The sequence below is a fragment of the Ambystoma mexicanum genome, chromosome 6p, assembly GCF_040938575.1.
Source record: "Ambystoma mexicanum isolate Mex_15411 chromosome 6p, UKY_AmexF1_1, whole genome shotgun sequence".
Taxonomy (NCBI): domain Eukaryota; kingdom Metazoa; phylum Chordata; class Amphibia; order Caudata; family Ambystomatidae; genus Ambystoma; species Ambystoma mexicanum.
In genome coordinates this window covers 69266272-69284028 of record NC_090935.1, presented here as the reverse complement: position 1 = coordinate 69284028, position 17757 = coordinate 69266272, and positions in this window count along the sequence as shown.

Genomic DNA, 17757 nt, shown 5'->3' with positions numbered 1-17757 from the left:
ATCCACCATGGGCATGCCCCCCAGGCAAGCCACATGTCAGCTAGCACTACTGATCACCAACGCATGAACCAATCCACCCCCACCCCCCAGCAGTGCAGGGCACCTGCCAGCAGGCCCCCACTCATGTCCCGTTGCACCTCCACCCTCCAGCAGTGCAGGGCACCTGCCAGCAGGACCCCACTCATATCCCCCTGCTCCACCACCCCCCAGCAGTGCAGGGCACCTGCCAGCAGGCCCCCACTCATGTCCCCTTGCACACCCACCCCCCAGCAGTGCGGGGCACCTGCCAGCAGGCCCCCACTCATGTCCCTTTGCACCCCACCCCCCAGCAGTGCAGGGCACCTGCCAGCAAGCCCACACTCATGTCCCACTCATGTCCCCTTGCACCCCCATCCCCCACAGTGCGGGGCACCTGCCAGCAGGCCCACAATCATGTCCCACTCATGTCCCCTTGCACCCCCACCCCCCAGCAGTGTGGGGCACCTGCCAGCAGGCCCCCACCCATGTCCCCTTGCACCCCCACCCCCCAGCAGTGCGGGGCACCTGCCAGCAGGCCCACAATCATTTCTCACTCATGTCCGCTTGCACCCCCACCCCCCAGCAGTGTGGGGCACCTGCCAGCAGGCCCCCACTCAAGTCCACTTGCACCCCCACCCCCCAGCAGTGCAGGGTGCCTACCAGCAGGCCCCCACTCATGTCCCCTTGCACCCCCACCCCCCAGCAGTGCAGGGCACCTGCCAGCAGGCCCCCACTCATGTCCCCCTGCACCCCCACCCCACAGCAGTGCAGGGCACCTGCCAGCAGGCCCCCACTCATGTCCCCTTGCACCCCCATCCCCAGCAGTGCAGGGCACCTGCCAGCAGGCCCCCACTCATGTCTCACTCATGTCCCCTTGCACCCCCACCCCCCAGCAGTGCAGGGCACCTGCCAGCAAGCCCCCACTCATGTCCCCCTGCACCTCCACCCCCCAGCAGTGCAGGGCACCTGCCAGGAGGCCCCCACTCATGTCCCCTTGCACACCCACCCCCAGCAGTGCGGGGCACCTGCCAGCAGGCCCCCACTCATGTCCCCTTACACACCCACCCGCCAGCAGTGAAATGGCGATCCCACGACACAAACCAAAAGTCAACTATGTACATCAACACATGTCCACCACACGAAGGCAGGTGGTAGCGTCCCTGCGCATTAAAAAAGTGTGCGCTAACAAAAAGCCGTATATACAGCTCTGATGAATGTCCCATACTGTGGCCCTCTAGGACAAATGATGTGCAAAGGGGTACGAAATAGCGTGTATTTCGGGGGTGCGCAGGAAGTTTCACACACGACTGTGCCTTGGGAGTGGAGTACATGTAATTCAGGGGCTCGCGGGAAGTTTTACACGTGATTGCGCCTGGGCGAGTGGGGTACGTGTACTTCAGGGGCTCACGGGAAGTTTTACACGCAATTGGGCCTGGGCAAGCGGGGTACGTGTACTTCAGGGGCTCGCGGGAAGTCTTACACGCGATTGGGCCTGGGCGAGCGGGGTACGTGTATTAATGTGGTGGGTGTGGAAGTACAGGAGGCAAATGCGCGGAACGCCCACACGCACCCGCCAAAAAAGACGTGCTAATCCCGAAACACGTACGCAAGCAGGAAGCAGGCATACGTCGACCCGCGCAGTATAAAAGTGTGCACAAACAACAAACAAGCTCAGACGCCAGGCTGAATATACCGTTCCTAGCAGCAGTGGCCGTTGGATACCACAGGAGGAGGAGGAGGATAGTCAGGCCCAGAATTTTTACACCCAGACCCAGCCTTTTTGGGATGCCTGATGACCACGTGTATGGGAGGTACAGGTTTCCACTTCACATAATACTCGACCTGGTCAGTGAGTGGAGGATGACCTCACATCACCCACCCTCTGCTCCCAAGCACTCAGCCCCCTGGAGAAGGTCCTTAATGTACTGCACTTCTTGGACACTGGATCATTTCAGCGGACAAATGCCATAGTGGGGGGGGTGTCACAGGCCACGCAGTCACGCTGCCTACACCAGGTCTTGGCCATCATGACTGCACGACCATCAGTACGCAGGCACATATACCTGCCCAGAACACCTGCAGAAAGGCAGGCTGTCGTCCAGGATTTTTACGGGTGGCACACTTCCCCAAAGTGCTAGGTGCCATTGACTGCACCCATGTGGCTCTACGTCCCCCCAGGGCATCTGAGCACATCTATAGAAACCGCAAGCACTGGCATTCCATCAACATCCAGGTAGTATGTGATGCCAAGGGAATCATCACCTCAGTATATGCCAACTATCCAGGGTCCACCCACGACAGTTTCATTTACAGAATGTCAACCCTAAACCGGGACCTAGAAGCTGGTCGGCATGGCGATACATGGCTTATTGGTGAGTATAAATGCCACAGCACATGCATGCATGTCAGATACTGAGTAATGTCACAACCCCACTAATGATACCCATCACCACCTCCCCAGGGGACAGTTCCTACCCTCTGAGCGCCCACATGATGATGCCAATTCGGAACCCCACCACGCCACCCGAGGTAAGATACAACACAGCCCATATTGCAACCCGGGGCATAGTGGAGCGCACATTCGGAGTGCTCAAGTCACGTTTTCGCTCCCTTGACCATTCTGGCGGGCAGCTGTTATACGCTCCCCCAGTAGTGTGCAGGATCATAGTGGCAGCATGTGTCCTGCACAACGTTGCAACACGCCGGGGCCTGCCCGTGGACATGGTGGTGCCCCCACATCCCCAACCACATGCACGCCCGCTGCGCATGGGAGGGGAAAGGGCACGGGGTGAGGCAGCCCGTACACAGCTGGTGGCTAATTACTTCACCTAAAATCACACCCCTGTGGAGTGCACACAGCCCTGGCACATACCAGCTGACCATCAATGATGATGAGTCAAGTGACAGTCAACTGTCAAAACCATACCAGCCTGAGATTGCTCACCTGGTAGTGTTCCATTGTGTGCATCCCTACCTACACAAACACCACCAATGCTGTGTCATCAAAAGACACACTTCTATGCTGCTAAAATCATTACCCCCTTGCAAGATACAAGATGACAAAAGTGCCATGTCACCCAACACCTCCCCAGCACCGCCACCCAACACACCATGGCATGTCATGCTATGTGAGAGCAAACAAAGAATCCCCAAAACATGACACAAGTGTCACAAAGTACAGTGTCCTGAATGGAAAATGGCCACACACAATATGCTCCCATTAATGTAGAACTGACAACACACATGACCAAAGACTTACCAAAATACAATGCAGGTAGCTACCCCAAAAATAGCATTCACATGACAGTACTAAGTTAAAGGATACGTAGTCTTACAACCTGGTGATGCTAGCACATCGACCACTTCCAACTGTACAGTGTTGATGCCACGCAAATCTGGAAGTGCACTGCTTACAACATGAACTCCATCTCCAAAGTAGACGGCCTTGTGAAGACATGAGGAATGAACCTGCAAATTAGGAGGGAGACATGGATGCACAAGCACACATCAATACACCATGCAGTGTACAATACTACAACAATATGCACTAGGAATGTATACACAGTATTGACTACAGTCTGTCCACACATGTCATGGGAGTCCAACGTCACTGTGTAAGTTACTGTCACTTGGGCACACCCTTTGCAAGCCCATGGTAACGGGAAGCAGGAGGAATGTGTGTCTCTACAAACCCAAGCATCTAACTCATACTCAGGACAAGCCTGCACGTGCCCAGCCGGAATACAGTGGATGCCCACGGGAGCCACGCAAGGCAACACACTGTAACAAAAACAAAAAAATCAAAAACCAAAAATCAAAAATCAAAAATGGCCATGTGGGGGCCAGGGGGGTGGGGGAGGCAACCCAGGAGGTCCGAGGACAAGGTGCACACCAACAGCCACCTGTGTGGATGTTGCGGAAAAAAAAACACCTCCATGGGCTCATGGCCTGCACGGCTACGCTATCGTGAGAGATTCAGAATCGCTGTGGTCGCTCTCATCACCCTGTGCTGCTGCCGCCACAGGAGATGGTGGTGCTAGGGGAGGCAGCCCACGCAAAGCCCTAGTCTGGTTCTCCATGGCAGCAAGCATGTGAGTGTGGAAGGTCTCGTTCTGGAGGAATATGGTGCGGAGATTCCCATGCACCACCTGACGTGATGCCCGGACCTCCTCCAGAGTTGCCTGCATCTCTGCTGAGAGGGTACATGTGACCCGCTCCAACAGCTGTGCTGTCCTCGTGACAGTGGAAGCCTCAAGCTCCACAAGAGTCTGCCTGAGGTGACGGACTTCTACCCTCAGGGCTACCCTCTGGCCCTGGGACTCTAAAGAAATGGCTTCCCGCAGAGTGTCCAGGGCCACCCGTCTGTCCCTGTTGGACGCCAACATGTCCTCCCTGATTGATTGGCAAATGGAGTCTGTTGCCTGCTGTAGTTTCTCCATCTGCCTTTCTGGGGGGACAATGGAAGTGGCCACCCTGTCCATAGCTTGAGCCATCATCTCAGATGCTGCTGCCTGTTTGCCATACCGTATATATGGATTTCTTCCATGCGGTATAGCCTGGTGGCATACGGCCACCGCGTTGGCGGGCACCACACCTGTCTGGGGCAAGGCGAACTGTGCCTTTCTGTGTCGGCACTGCCTGAGGCTGCAGGACTGCATTCCCCCTCTGATCTGCTGGCCCAGGAACAGGATCAGATGTTGCAGAGTGTGGCCCTGCATCCTTAACCACCAAATGCGGACCTACCAACACTGACATCCCCATAGTGGGCTGTACCCCTGGTGCAGGTGGGTCGGACAGAACAGAATCCCTCCCAGAAACACCTACCTGCGAAGCCACATAGGTCTCATCATCCGAATCAACACCCGAAAAGAGGTCTGGGGAGGTGCACCCAGAGACACCCCTGGAGAGGACAGTCTGCAGCAAAAGTGGGTTCTCACCCACCACCACACCCCATTCCCCCCTGGTTTCCGGTCCTGCCTGAGATCCCTCCTGGGTCTGTACCATCTCCTCACCCTCAACAGCATCAAGTGCGTCATCCCCTGCAGAAACATGAAAGACAAAAAATGGAAATAGGCATTAGCACCATGCCACACAATTAGGCCTCACAAGCTACAGAACCAGTACTTGATTGACACATGTCCCACATGACTATAACCCTCCCATGCATGCACTGTCACTGAGTTTGAAGGGGAGGAAAATGTCAGGCACTGATGACACCAAGATGGAAGAGCAACACATTAGCTGCATGCTGGCTAGCAGAGCCATCACACATTGGCCTGTGAGTGGCATGTCCAATCCACATACATGACACATGCCATCACACAGATGGCATGTGCCATAGGCATGTCACATATCGTTTGACAATAGGGCTGAGAAATGCGTAGTGAAAGTGGGGGGATCGAAACAATCAGCCTGAATGAACAATGAGAAATACGGAACAATGTTGTTGCAAGATGCCACTTCAAGGGCAACTGGCGTGATGTTGCACAAAAAGTCTACTGTGGGCAGAAGGGATACTGTAATACCCAAATCCAGGGGAGCAGAATGTTTTTGAATGAAGCACATGGGTGACCCAAACCACTCAGGCACACACACCCGCACCTGGCACTCAAGCAGAACCCCTCACACACACAACATACACATGGATCACACACACATGCATGGGCACTCACCGGACAATGCTTCATAATCTGGCAGATCTCCCACACCTTGGATCTGTTCCTCTGTGACGTAGGTCCCAGCAACAGACTCATGGACAGTGAGTTCAATGTCCTCTTGTGGAGACCCACCTCCAGTCACCAGAGTAGCGGCATGACTTGAGGCCAGCTTTTTCTTTGCCCTGCGCTTAGGTCATTCCAGCGCTTGTAGCACTCACCAGCTGTGCGCCTCACTAATCCAAAGGCACTAATGATGTCCGCGATGGTCTGCCAGTGTGCCTGACATTGAGCAGGTGTGGTCTTGCACCCTGAAGTGATCAACATTTCGCTATCATGTGCGGACACATACTGCACAAGTGCATCACGTTCGGCATCATTGAAGCTAGGCTTCCTTTGCGTGCCAGACTGCGTAGCCAAGTCTGGGGTATCAGCCTGTAGTGGACGAGCACTCTTCCTCTTTTTTTTGGAAGGTGGTGGGGATCCTGAGTGGCCTACGCCGCTCTGGCCACTAGGGGCAGGAGCACCTGTGGACTGGGCAGTTGGAGTGTGGGAATGCACACTGAGCATGGGACTTGGTGCAGGCATTGGCTGAAGTGTTACGCAGTCAGGGGGAAGGTTAGCAAGATGGACTGGGACCAACACTGCCCTGGCTGAGAGAGTCAGAGCTGGGGTGGATGGAGCTGCAGCTGCCCCTGCAGCCTGCCCACCCTGCCTACTCGGGGCAGCAGATGACATAGCTGCCCCTGATCCACGTGGCCTGGTGACACCAACTTGCACTGCCACACGTGGCCTAGACTTGGCGACCTGGAAGTCAGCCTGGGAGTCACCCTCTGCCAGGTCAGGTGCCACAATGGGCTGGTCCAACAAGGAGATGGTGTCAGCCACGTTTCCCTCAACTATGGGGGGGGCATGTGTGTCCCTGACTGGTCCTCCACACATGGGGGGCTAGGGGTACCCTGAAAATCCCGGCCATGTCCCCTACCGCGCCCACCACGGCCACCTCTTGAGGCTTGGCCACCTTTGCCACCCTTACCGCTTGGTCGCCTACCAACCATGGCACTGATGTTGTTGTGCGTATGGGAGTTGCAGTAAACTATTGTCCTGGGCATTTGGGTGTCAAAGGGGTAGGGTACTAGATGGAATTCGTACCCTAGTGCTCTAGCAAGGCTGTATGTGACCCCTGGGGAAAGATGACGGGTCACGCAACGCACAGGCACTCCAAAAACAGAAAATAACATGCACGCAACCCCTCGTAGACCACGTGCATGGAAACATGAACCCGCACTACGCTGTGGCACCCAGAAACACAAAAATGAACATACGCGTGTTACACGCAGCCTACAATGACCTCTGAAGGGGTACACGACACACGGGGCAAGCACAGTTGGTAAATATGTGCGCGACTCACTGACTGCCTTGAAAATGAGCGTGAAAAATACGCGCGTGTGCGCGTTGGGAACACCTCCGCCAAAAGAAGAATTGTACACTGTCTGAGGAGACAGGACAAAAGAAGAAGTGAACGCTGTTTGAGGAAACAGGCCCAACAGAAAATCAGAAAAAAGCTGTCAGAGGTAACAGGGAGTACGAACTAGAAACGCTGTGAAGTAAATCACGTGAGAACTGACACGAAGTACAGAATTCACCCACTCGCTCTCCATGAAAACCACGTACAAGGAAATGACGTCCTACACGTGCCTTTTGAACCGGCCCACACGTCCAACGTCACTTCTGCGTATACGCGCTAAGGCCCTAACCTCCAATTACACGAGCTGACACTCGGACGTGCAGTTCTTGGACGTGTAACATGCACCTGGGTTCAGGGAAAGACCTGCACGCGCACTTCCCAGACGCGCTTACGCGCTAAGGGCCTTTGGTCCAATGAAATCGCGTACGCGTGCTGACCCGCTTACGCGCTAAGGGCCTTTCCTCAAATTACATGCTGACGTGCTAGATTTTCACGTGCCAAATCACTCCGTATCAAGCTGGCCACGCGTACACACATGGAACACCACGCTCCTGCCCAGAAGGCTGAATTACTGCCCCCCAGAGCCCCGAGCACGCTCCCCCTGCCATCTGCTGCTGCCTGATTGCCTGCTGCCCACGTGCCCTGCCATTTGCTGCCTGCACGTCAGCCCGGGCTGCTGTTGCTATGACTTCCAACATGTCAAGAGGTGCTGGGAGGACTTCAGGTCCAGGACCCTCAACAAGGCCCGGCGCCTCTTGAAGGCAGCGGATGCTAAGGGGCGCCGGGGCCACCTGTCGGAACATCAGATGAGGGTCCTGGAACGCATACACCCAGCGCTCCACCTCCAGGTCCTTGAGAGGCAGACCCCTCTGGAGTAAGTGTACATGCATACTGATTGGAAGCTGTGCGTGTGGTGGTGTGCCAGTAGCGTGCTAGTTGTACATGTGGTTTTGTAGGGCCATGTATGGATGTGTATGTACAGGGCTGTGAGGCTGACACATGCAAGTCCTTTCATGTGTGAGACACATGGAAGGTGTATGTGTGGGTAAGCATGCAGGCCAAATGCAGATGTGTGAGCACACATGTTTTGATAACTGTGTATGTAAGTTGGCATGGTTGTGGTGTCACACATGGATGTTGGTTCCAGCTGCATGTATCTGCACCGCGTACATGTGCATTTGTGTGTATTTGACATGGGTGCAATAAGTGATGCAACATGGATGCATGTGAGACTGATATGTAGAAGACTGATTGCCAGATGTGACATAGATGCCCATCCCATCACTGCTACAGTTGGCGGAGGTGTACACATGCATGTAATTGTGGTGGCATGTGTGCATGTCTAGTGCACTCCCTGTGTTTCATGTGATGTCTGGCTCACCTTTGGCTGCTCATGCTGTTTGTATGTGTATGGATGGTGCTGGCTGTTGCAATATGGCTGTGGAATAGCTCATGTGTGTGAGTTGCAATGACATGTGTGTTGGGGATTGTGATGCCATGTCTGAAGTTTGACATGTACAACTGTCATGTGTGTATGAGTCCATTGTACAGTGCCCTTATGCCTGTCTCCTATCTCTCCCTGTCTGCAGCGTCAATTGATGAAGAGGGCGGAGAAGGTGCTATGGAGCACAGCGGCAGGGATCGCACCGCCAGCCGGAGACGCAAGGCCCGGCTCCCCTCCCAGGTTGTCATTTCATCGGGGAGTGAGGAGTCCGGTGCCGCGTCCCAGGTCGCAGCTGCCGAGGAGAGGTCCAAGAGGCGGAGGTTGGAGTTGGACTCCTTGGCAGCCGAAGGAACAGCTGAGACCCCACAGGGCCCAACGGAGGAAGATGGCACGGAGTCATCCAGGTTGGTGGGGGGTTTGGTGGAGGAGGAGGCCGTGCAAGGGACAGAGACGGGGTCTGGAGGTGGGGATTCCACTGGTGCCAGTGGTGCAGTGCAGGTGGCAGGACAGGAGGCAGCACAGGCTGCCGCGGAGGTGCCTGTGTGTAATCCTGTCCCCGATCCTGTGACTGCATCATCTTGCACCAGCAGGGATACCTACGTCCAGACCCGTTCTCAGGGAGGGGATTGTCTTACACCAACTGGCCTTCCTCTCCCTGCGGATGTGGCTATCCAGCACCGGGTTGAGCCTGTCCTGGGTGGGGTGGCGCTGCGTCAATGTGCCATGCGAGCTGACCTGCAGTCTTTTCATGAGGAGACTGCACGTCTTCTCGCATGGCTCGTTGACCTCGTTGACCCACTGGGACAGCTCACCATGGCCATATTCCTCCAGTTTTGTGGACCTTGTTCCGACCTTCTCCTCAACTGAACCCCCTATGCGCCAGTCGTCCTCCGTGCTATCTTCCCACCCATGTGTCACCTGGGTGCCCTGTGGAGCTGCCTCTGACCCTGCAGCCAGGCTCGTGGAGGACACATCCCTGCCACAGTCGGGAGTCGGACATCCAGCAGGGATGGCCACCTCAACAACTGCACCTCAGCTGGAGGAGGATGTGCAGGCAGCAGGAGCCAGGGCACAGGCAGCGGCGCAGCAGCAAGGTGGGAGCCATGATGGCTCAGGGCCTTCATCATCAGAGGGGCAGGAATCGGCCGGAGGGCAGGAGGACCCTGGACGGGAAGTGTCTTCCGTGTGGCAGCGGTTGGGCCATGCGATAGATGCGGAGCGGCAGCGGGCGGAAGAGGCACGGCTCACGATGGTCAGGGCGGAGAACTCCATGCGTAGGGCCCTGAGGCGGGCCGAGTGCCTCAAGGCCATTCGCAGGGACCTGGAGTTCCAGATATCATCGTCCCTGCAAACCCTCGGGGCCATGGAAGAGGACTGCCTCCGGGACATAGAGCAGGAGTTCGATGATGCCCTGGCCCGGAACATCAACATGTGAGCCGTTGGACTTGCCCGCTGCCCTTGTAAATAGTTATTTAGTTAGTATTAGGTTTCCTTTGGTTTTTTCTTTATTTTGGACCTTTTGGACAATGGACCACATTTTTGTATATAGTTTTTTTTATTAGGTAGGAGTTTCTGATAGGTTTCATTTCTTCAGTTGGGATCATGGACCCTGGATTGTTCATCTGTATATAGTTGACTGTTGGATTGTACTTTTTTGTTTGGATTTCCCCATGGAGCAATGGTTTTCACTTTTGTTTTTCCCTTGGATTTCATTTTTGGAACTGTGACTTTGGACACCTTTCCTTTGGATTATGATTTGTTGTTTTCCATTATTTTACAGACATGCAGCTTTTCTTTTTTAAATGTACATTGTCGTTTGTTTGATTTTAATTCCATTCATGTTGCTTTTAATACATATTTTTCTTCAAACTTCGATGTGTGGTATTATCTCATTGGTTTCATGCATGTCATGATACGGGTTTTGAGATTCACTTGCACCCATTGTGTGTGTGTGAGGGACATCTCTTCATTTACATACTGGCCATTGGGGGTTGTGTCATGTAATTTGCATTTCTATGTGGGTGGGTGCAATAATTGGGTGGGTCTTTGGCATGTGGAGGCTGGCCAAGAGGGCCAGGGATCTAGATTGTGATGACGTGTTGGCTGGGGGGCATGTGTCAGGGCCTGCTGGCAGGTGACCTGCACTGCTGGGGGGTGGGGGTGCTGGGGGACATGAGTGGGGGCCTGCTGGCAGGTGCCCTGCACTGCTGGGGGGGTGGGGGTGCAAGGGGACATGAGTGGGGGCCTGCTGGCAGGTGCCCCGCACTGCTGGGGGGTGGGTGTGCAAGGGGACATGAGTGGGGGCCTGCTGGCAGGTGCCCCTCAGTGCTGGGGGTTCAAGGGGACATGAGTGGGGGCCTGTTGGCAGGTGCCCCACACTGCTGGGGGGTGGGGGTGCTGGGGACATGAGTGGTACATGAGTGGGGGTCTCCTGGCAGGTGCCCTGCACTGCTGGGGGGTGGGTGTGCAAGGGGACATGAGTGGGGGCCTGTTGGCAGGTGCCCCACACTGCTGGGGGGTGGTTGTGCAAGGGAACATGAGTGGGGGCCTGCTGGCAGGTGCCCCACACTGCTGGGGGGCGGGGGTGCAAGGGGACATAAGTGGTACATGAGTGGGGCCCTGCTGGCAGGTGCCCTGCACTGCTGGGGGTTGGGTGTGCAAGGGGACATGAGTGGGGGCCTGCTGGCAGGTGCCCTGCACTGCTGGGAGGTGGGGGTGCAAGGGGGTAATGCGTTGGTGATCACTAGTGCAAGGTGACATGTGGCTTGGCTGGGGGGGCATGCCCATGGTGGATGGGCTGCTGCGGGACATGACCAGGGGTGCAGGGTAGTCCCTGTGGTGTGGTCTGCCTGCAGGGGCCGTGGAGGGTGTAAACGGAACACCTGGGAGGATCCACACTGCCAATTCACGTGTAGGACTCCCCTGCACCCCGAAATACACGTACTCCACTCGCACAGGGCCTATCGTGTGTGAAACCTGCCCACACCCCAGTAATACACGTACCCTGCTGTAATCGCGTGTGGAACTTCCCGTGCACCCCAGTAATACAGATACCCTGCTGAAATCGCATGTTAAACTTCCCCGCACCTCAGAAATACACATACCCTTCTGAAATTGCGTGGAACATGTACCCTGCTGAAATCGCGTGTTAAACTTCCCCGCACCCCAGAAATACACGTACCCTGCTGAAATCGTGGAGCTTCCCGCGCATCCCAGTAATACACGTACCCTGCTGAAATCGCGTGTTAAACTTCCCCGCACCCCAGAAATACACGTACCCTGCTGAAATCGCATGTGGGACTTTCCGCACACCCCAGTAATACACGTTCCCTGCTGAAATCGTGGAGCTTCCCGCGCACCCCAGTAATACACGTACCCTGCTGAAATTGCGTGTTAAACTTCCTCGCACCCCAGAAATACACATACCCTGCTGAAATCGCATGTGGGACTTTCCGCGCACCCCAGTAATACACGTACCCTGCTGAAATCGCGTGTTAAACTTCCCCGCACCCCACAAATACACGTACCCTGCTGAAATCGCGTGTGGACCTTTCCACGCACCCCAGTAATACATGTACCCTGCTGTAATCGCGTGTTGAACTTCCCCGCACCCCAGAAATACACATACACTGCTCAAATCGGGTGTGGAACTTCCCGCGCACCCCAGTAATACACGTACCCTGCAGAAATTGCGTTTTAAACTTCCCCGCACCCCAAAAGTACACGTGCCCTGCTGAAATCGCGTGTGGAACTTCCCGCGCACCCCAGTAATACACATACCCTGCTGAAATTGCGTGTTAAACTTCCCTACACCCCAGAAATACACGTACCCTGCTGAAATCGCATGTGGGACTTTCCGCGCACCCCAGTAATACACGTACCCTGCTGAAATTGCGTGTTAAACTTCCCGCACCCCAGAAATACACGTACCCTGCTGAAATCGCGTGTGGGACTTTCCGCGCACCCCAGTAATACACGTACCCTGCTGAAATTGCGTGTTAAACTTCCCCGCACCCCAGAAATACACGTACCCTGCTGAAATCGCGTGTGGAACTTTCCGCGCACCCCAGTAATACACGTACCCTGCTGAAATCGCGTGCTAAACTTCCCTGCACCCCAGAAATACACATACCCTGCTGAAATCACGTGTGGAACTTTCCGTGCACCCCAGTAATACACGTACCCTGCTGAAATCGCGTGTTAAACTTCCTGCACCCCAGAAATACACGTACCCTGCTGAAATCACGTGTGGGACTTTCCGTGCATCCCAGTAATATACGTACCCTGCTGAAATCACGTGTTAAACTTCCCCGCACCCCAGAAATACACGTACCCTGATGAAATCGCGTGTGGAACTTTCCGCGCACCCCAGTAATACACGTACCCTGCTGAAATCGCGTGTTAAACTTCCCTGCACCCCAGAAATACACATACCCTGCTGAAATCGCTTGTGGAACTTCCCGCACACCCCAGTAATACACGTACCCTGCTGAAATCGCATGTGGGATTTTCCGCGCACCCCAGTAATACACGTACCCTGCTGAAATTGCGTGTTACACTTCCCACGAACCCCATACACGTACCCCACTCGCACAGGCTCTTTCACGTGTAAAACTTCACGCGCACCCCAGTAATACACGTTCTCCGCTTGGCCTTTGCTGTTTGGCAGCCCTGTAAACTGGTCCAGGGTTAGCACAGTCCTTTGCGATGAATTGGGAATTTTGATGGCTTTTCCTTGCGTGAGGGCGTTCTTGGGGGCGTAACTGGCGCTGCTGCAGGGTCGCTGCGCCACTCTGCTCCACGGCTGGTTTTGGAGGCTAAAATCCATGAATACGCAGTGCGCGGAAATCAATTTTAGCGCACGCGGCTGGCGCAGACATTCACATTCGCGGCTGGTGCACGTGCACACTGTGCACCAGCCGCGTGCGCCACTTTTGTGCGAAATTCTATGAATTACCCTGATAATCTATATATATATTCATATATATACACATTTTCCAATAAAACTAATGTATGCATGGGATTTCACCTTCAAACACATACATGGCCAATTATTACATTATTGTGGGATATTGTCCTGTGGGCAGAAACAGGCAAGAGGGGTCCACCTAAACATCAGCTTTGTACTAGTTTCGCAGATACCATGCCATTTATATCTGTAGCATTGTATAGCTTTGGAGTAAAGCACTTCATACATGCCAAATAAATAAAAACATACAAATACAAGTTAATGTCACCTCACTATGGGTCCCTACTGTGCAGTCAATGAGCACAAACTAACACCTAAGAACTCAATTGGTGTCAGCCTCAAAAGGTTGAGCCCTGACCTTCTACATATATGTTGACAAAAGCTAATGGACCCTGTACTGAAAGCCAACTACACATGCTGATAAGGTAAAGGTTTTACTATGAGCTGTTCTAGTTAGAAACCTATTAGTGCAAATACCTGGCATGGATATCTCCCTAATCGCTCTGTTGAAAAGCTTGTTTCCACTTGTATTTTTAGTCTTTCATATTATTGCTGTGTTTCCTAAATTACAAAGTGACTTCAAAGAACATAAAAGCATTTTATTTTCCTTTCATTGTTCTGAGATTAATGTTGGAGTTGAAGTGACTAATGCCTCCATTATGGCGCATGGTTATTGTCCTAAATATAATATTCATTAGTGAAATATGTTTGACTGATTATAATCACATATCGAGTCTTATCAAAACACCTCACAAGGTTACCCAACCACCGGGGGAGGCTGACCTATGAGGGATCATGAACACTGAACGCCCCCACTCGTGACACCTGCAGGATTAAAGGCTTGAGAAAATATTCAACTGAATTATTCAGCAATAACCAGTCTGCTGCGTAAATATTGCTTGTCTATCATTCAGGATTGTCATTTCTACAAAATGCCAGCGGTAGCGGACATGACATCACACGCCCCTCGACCTCTCAGGAAGTTGACTCTGCCCCCAAGTGCCCCCAAGTGACATCATGGGAAGTGATGGCACACATCCTTTAACCACTTGACAATACAGGAAGTGGCATCACATAACATTGTTCCTTACTACACTAAGACAAATATGGTGATGATAATTCTATAATATGATATACATTTCACACAAGAATGGATCACCATGTGTAGCATTAATATCAGTTTGTATAGGTCCATATTACCAAATTACTGTGAATGCAAGCAGACGTCACACGCAAGAACCTGGACTATTGTACATCACTCGGGCTAAACTCTAAACAGACAGAGCATCTGAGAGAAGCCTAAACCCCAAAGCGCAGACATCCATTGCCTGTCAAGTGTCTGGCCACAGACTGGAAACAGAAACACAAGTCCAACCCGAAAAACAATGGTCTGGAGGGTTCCCCAGAGCTGTGCCAGTGGTGCTGAATGATTTGAAACCTTCCGGCCATCACCTTTCTGTTGTGCTTATTTGGTAAGTAAACCACATTTAATTTTGTTAGATGGGAGGTAGAGGGGAAGAATGTGTTGCAGGTCACAGTAATTGCAGGTTTTTAAATGTGTTTAAATGTAAACAACCGCAGCACCTCCATGACATCACCCATAAAAAACCCATTTTACTATTTTCTTTGGTTAATGCCAGCCTCCTCCAGCTTCTAAGCACTGGAACACAAACTGAACCCATGTTGCACTGCACCCTCTTGTTCCCAAAGCAAGTGCTGTGTCCCTGAGCTATCCTTCCACACATATATTATTTTGCTTGAGAAAGCAACAGATGATTTACTTAAAGGTGGAGGGCAACTTCATCTAAATTCATTAGCTCACCTTGCATATCTACAGTGTGCCTGTGATCCTGGTCTGGCAGACTTGGGGCAGATCACCCAGGCAGCATTGGTGGCAGAAGACACTGAGGCACACCCCTCTCATCACAGGCCCAGAGGCTCACTGGATGTGCAAAGCAGACAACGAGATCCAAGGTCATCCGAGGTCATCAGAGGTCACCACAAGTCAAGGGTCATGTGATGTCACATCCGCTACCCCTGGCATTTTGTTGACACGACACCCTGTGAGATTTGCGTTCATGCTGTGCTCTCACTGAGTACCCATTCCCAGCTAGCTAGAACTAGCCCCCATATCCTTTTTGTTGCTACAGTACTGGGTATGAGCTGCACAGACAGTACTGCCTCTGGACCAACCATTTAGGCATTCTTCACTAATGGACGGCCAACCTGTTAGTGATGGCGGCTTCATGGTTTTTCCTGCAGCTCTGTTATTTCTCCCGCTAACTAGATCTAGATTCCAGGTGACATAAGCTGTGGTACATTCAGCTTTTTCAAGGGCAGGACAAAGACTGATGTGTTATGACTATTTCTCCTCTGTGAAAGAGATAGTGAGCTAAAGAAGCTGGGTAAGTCTCTCGAGATCGGGACTTATTGACTGGCAGACGGACATCCAGGACCCCCCTTGTTTTTGCATAATTAAAGTAACTTTGGGTCTCACCCTAAGTTACTAGGGTAATCCAGACATGGACCTCTTCCTCACTGCTCTTAGAGAGGCACATCTCCATCCTACTGATGAGGCCTGTTAGGCAGAATACAGTGCAGTTCCCTTAGGGAGCACTACACCAGATTAGGACTACAGGTGAGAGCAAAAAATCCCATTTGGTATCAGTCTGTACCACAAAGATTTAGTTGGTAGCTGTGGCTGAGCAGTCAGACTTATCTCAAGAGGGAGATGAGCAGTATTCAGGGTTTACACAATAGGCAGTACAGTACTATGGAGCAAGGAAACACTGACCAAAGCTTTGTATTAAAAAGAGAATATATTTATTCTATACACATCTAGTTTCAACACATAGATCACAGTTGATAAAGTAAGTTAAGTTTAGTCAAGGAAAAGCATATACAACTCCCTATTCAATTGTAGACAAGTTTGCGGTAACGTGAAAACTGAGCAAAACAGCACAGTGAAAACCAACTACAAATGGCACTCTAGCAATTCAACGAAAGGGAGGGAAAGCACAAGTTAAACCAAAATATATTCAGACATCCCCTAGCATCACTTCCCTTAAGTTTTGTGAACAAGTAATGCACAGTCACACGTTAGCCGAAAGATAAGTGAATGAAAACTGGGCAAAATGGCACTCCACAAGTTAAAACAGTAGGAAGGAAGGGGGGTTTAAAAGATTTAGGTGCATCAACACATTTCTCATTGAAAACCAATCTAGTGAGAGCAGATCTAACAAATCAGCCAGAGTCAATAGGCCTGAGCCAGAGTCAGTGGTACAGGACCAAGAGCTCAGGAGCAAACAGGTTCTTGTAGCTGCAGTCAAATCTTCAGTAGAAAAATATTGAAGAGTTAGATGCGAGGCGAAAGACAATGTTAAGAGAGAGTGCGGCCGACCCCACAAGTAGTTAAAGGATTTAAACCGCCTTTAGGGCTACTACGGAGAAAGGGCGGCCTGGCGGAACAATGAACCTTAAAAGTGAAGAAGTGGCTCCTGCGGTGGCGGTTGTTCCTGGTAGTTCCTGCAGGTCGAGGGGTCCAACAGAGGAAGAGAGGCTCTCGACATGGAGGAAGGTTCGAGTTGCTGCGCTACCAAGGGATGAAACCAGCCGCGGTGCTGCCAAACGAAGTTTAAAAGGTACACTCATTTTAATCGCGGTCGGGACTATAGCTGCCTGGCTATCCGGGCTCCAAGTGCTGGGCACTGTCGATTCGATGAAGGCAGGTCCGAGGAAGCGATAGGTGAACTGGTTGACCCCACCAGCTCAAGGGAAGGAGGCTCTTTCACTGAAGATCTCCTCTCGTCGTGTGGAAGAAAAGTGGTGAGACGATCCAGCAGGGCTTTACCGGTGGGGTAGATGCTGAAGATGTCTGTGGCTTCTCTCCCCTTCGGTTCCGTAGTTCCAGTGGTGACGTCTTGCTCTTCCAGTCATTAGGACCCTGCTTTTATGCAGAAAGAGACCCATTCATACAGCCTAGCTGTCACTCACACAGTGGAGTGGTCTTCTTGGTGTGAGACCCTCCAGCCTACCAGGTTAGAGTGCAACCTGAGTTGCTGCGGCAACTCTGTGCAGGGGTTCTACTCCCCCTCCCAAACATCAGACCCACCCCAGGCTCAGAGGCACTGAAAGGAGGGCTTCTTGGCAGAAGCCCGCCAAAAGAGCAAACAAAGGATCCCCGACCTGGGTTAGGAGTATAGAG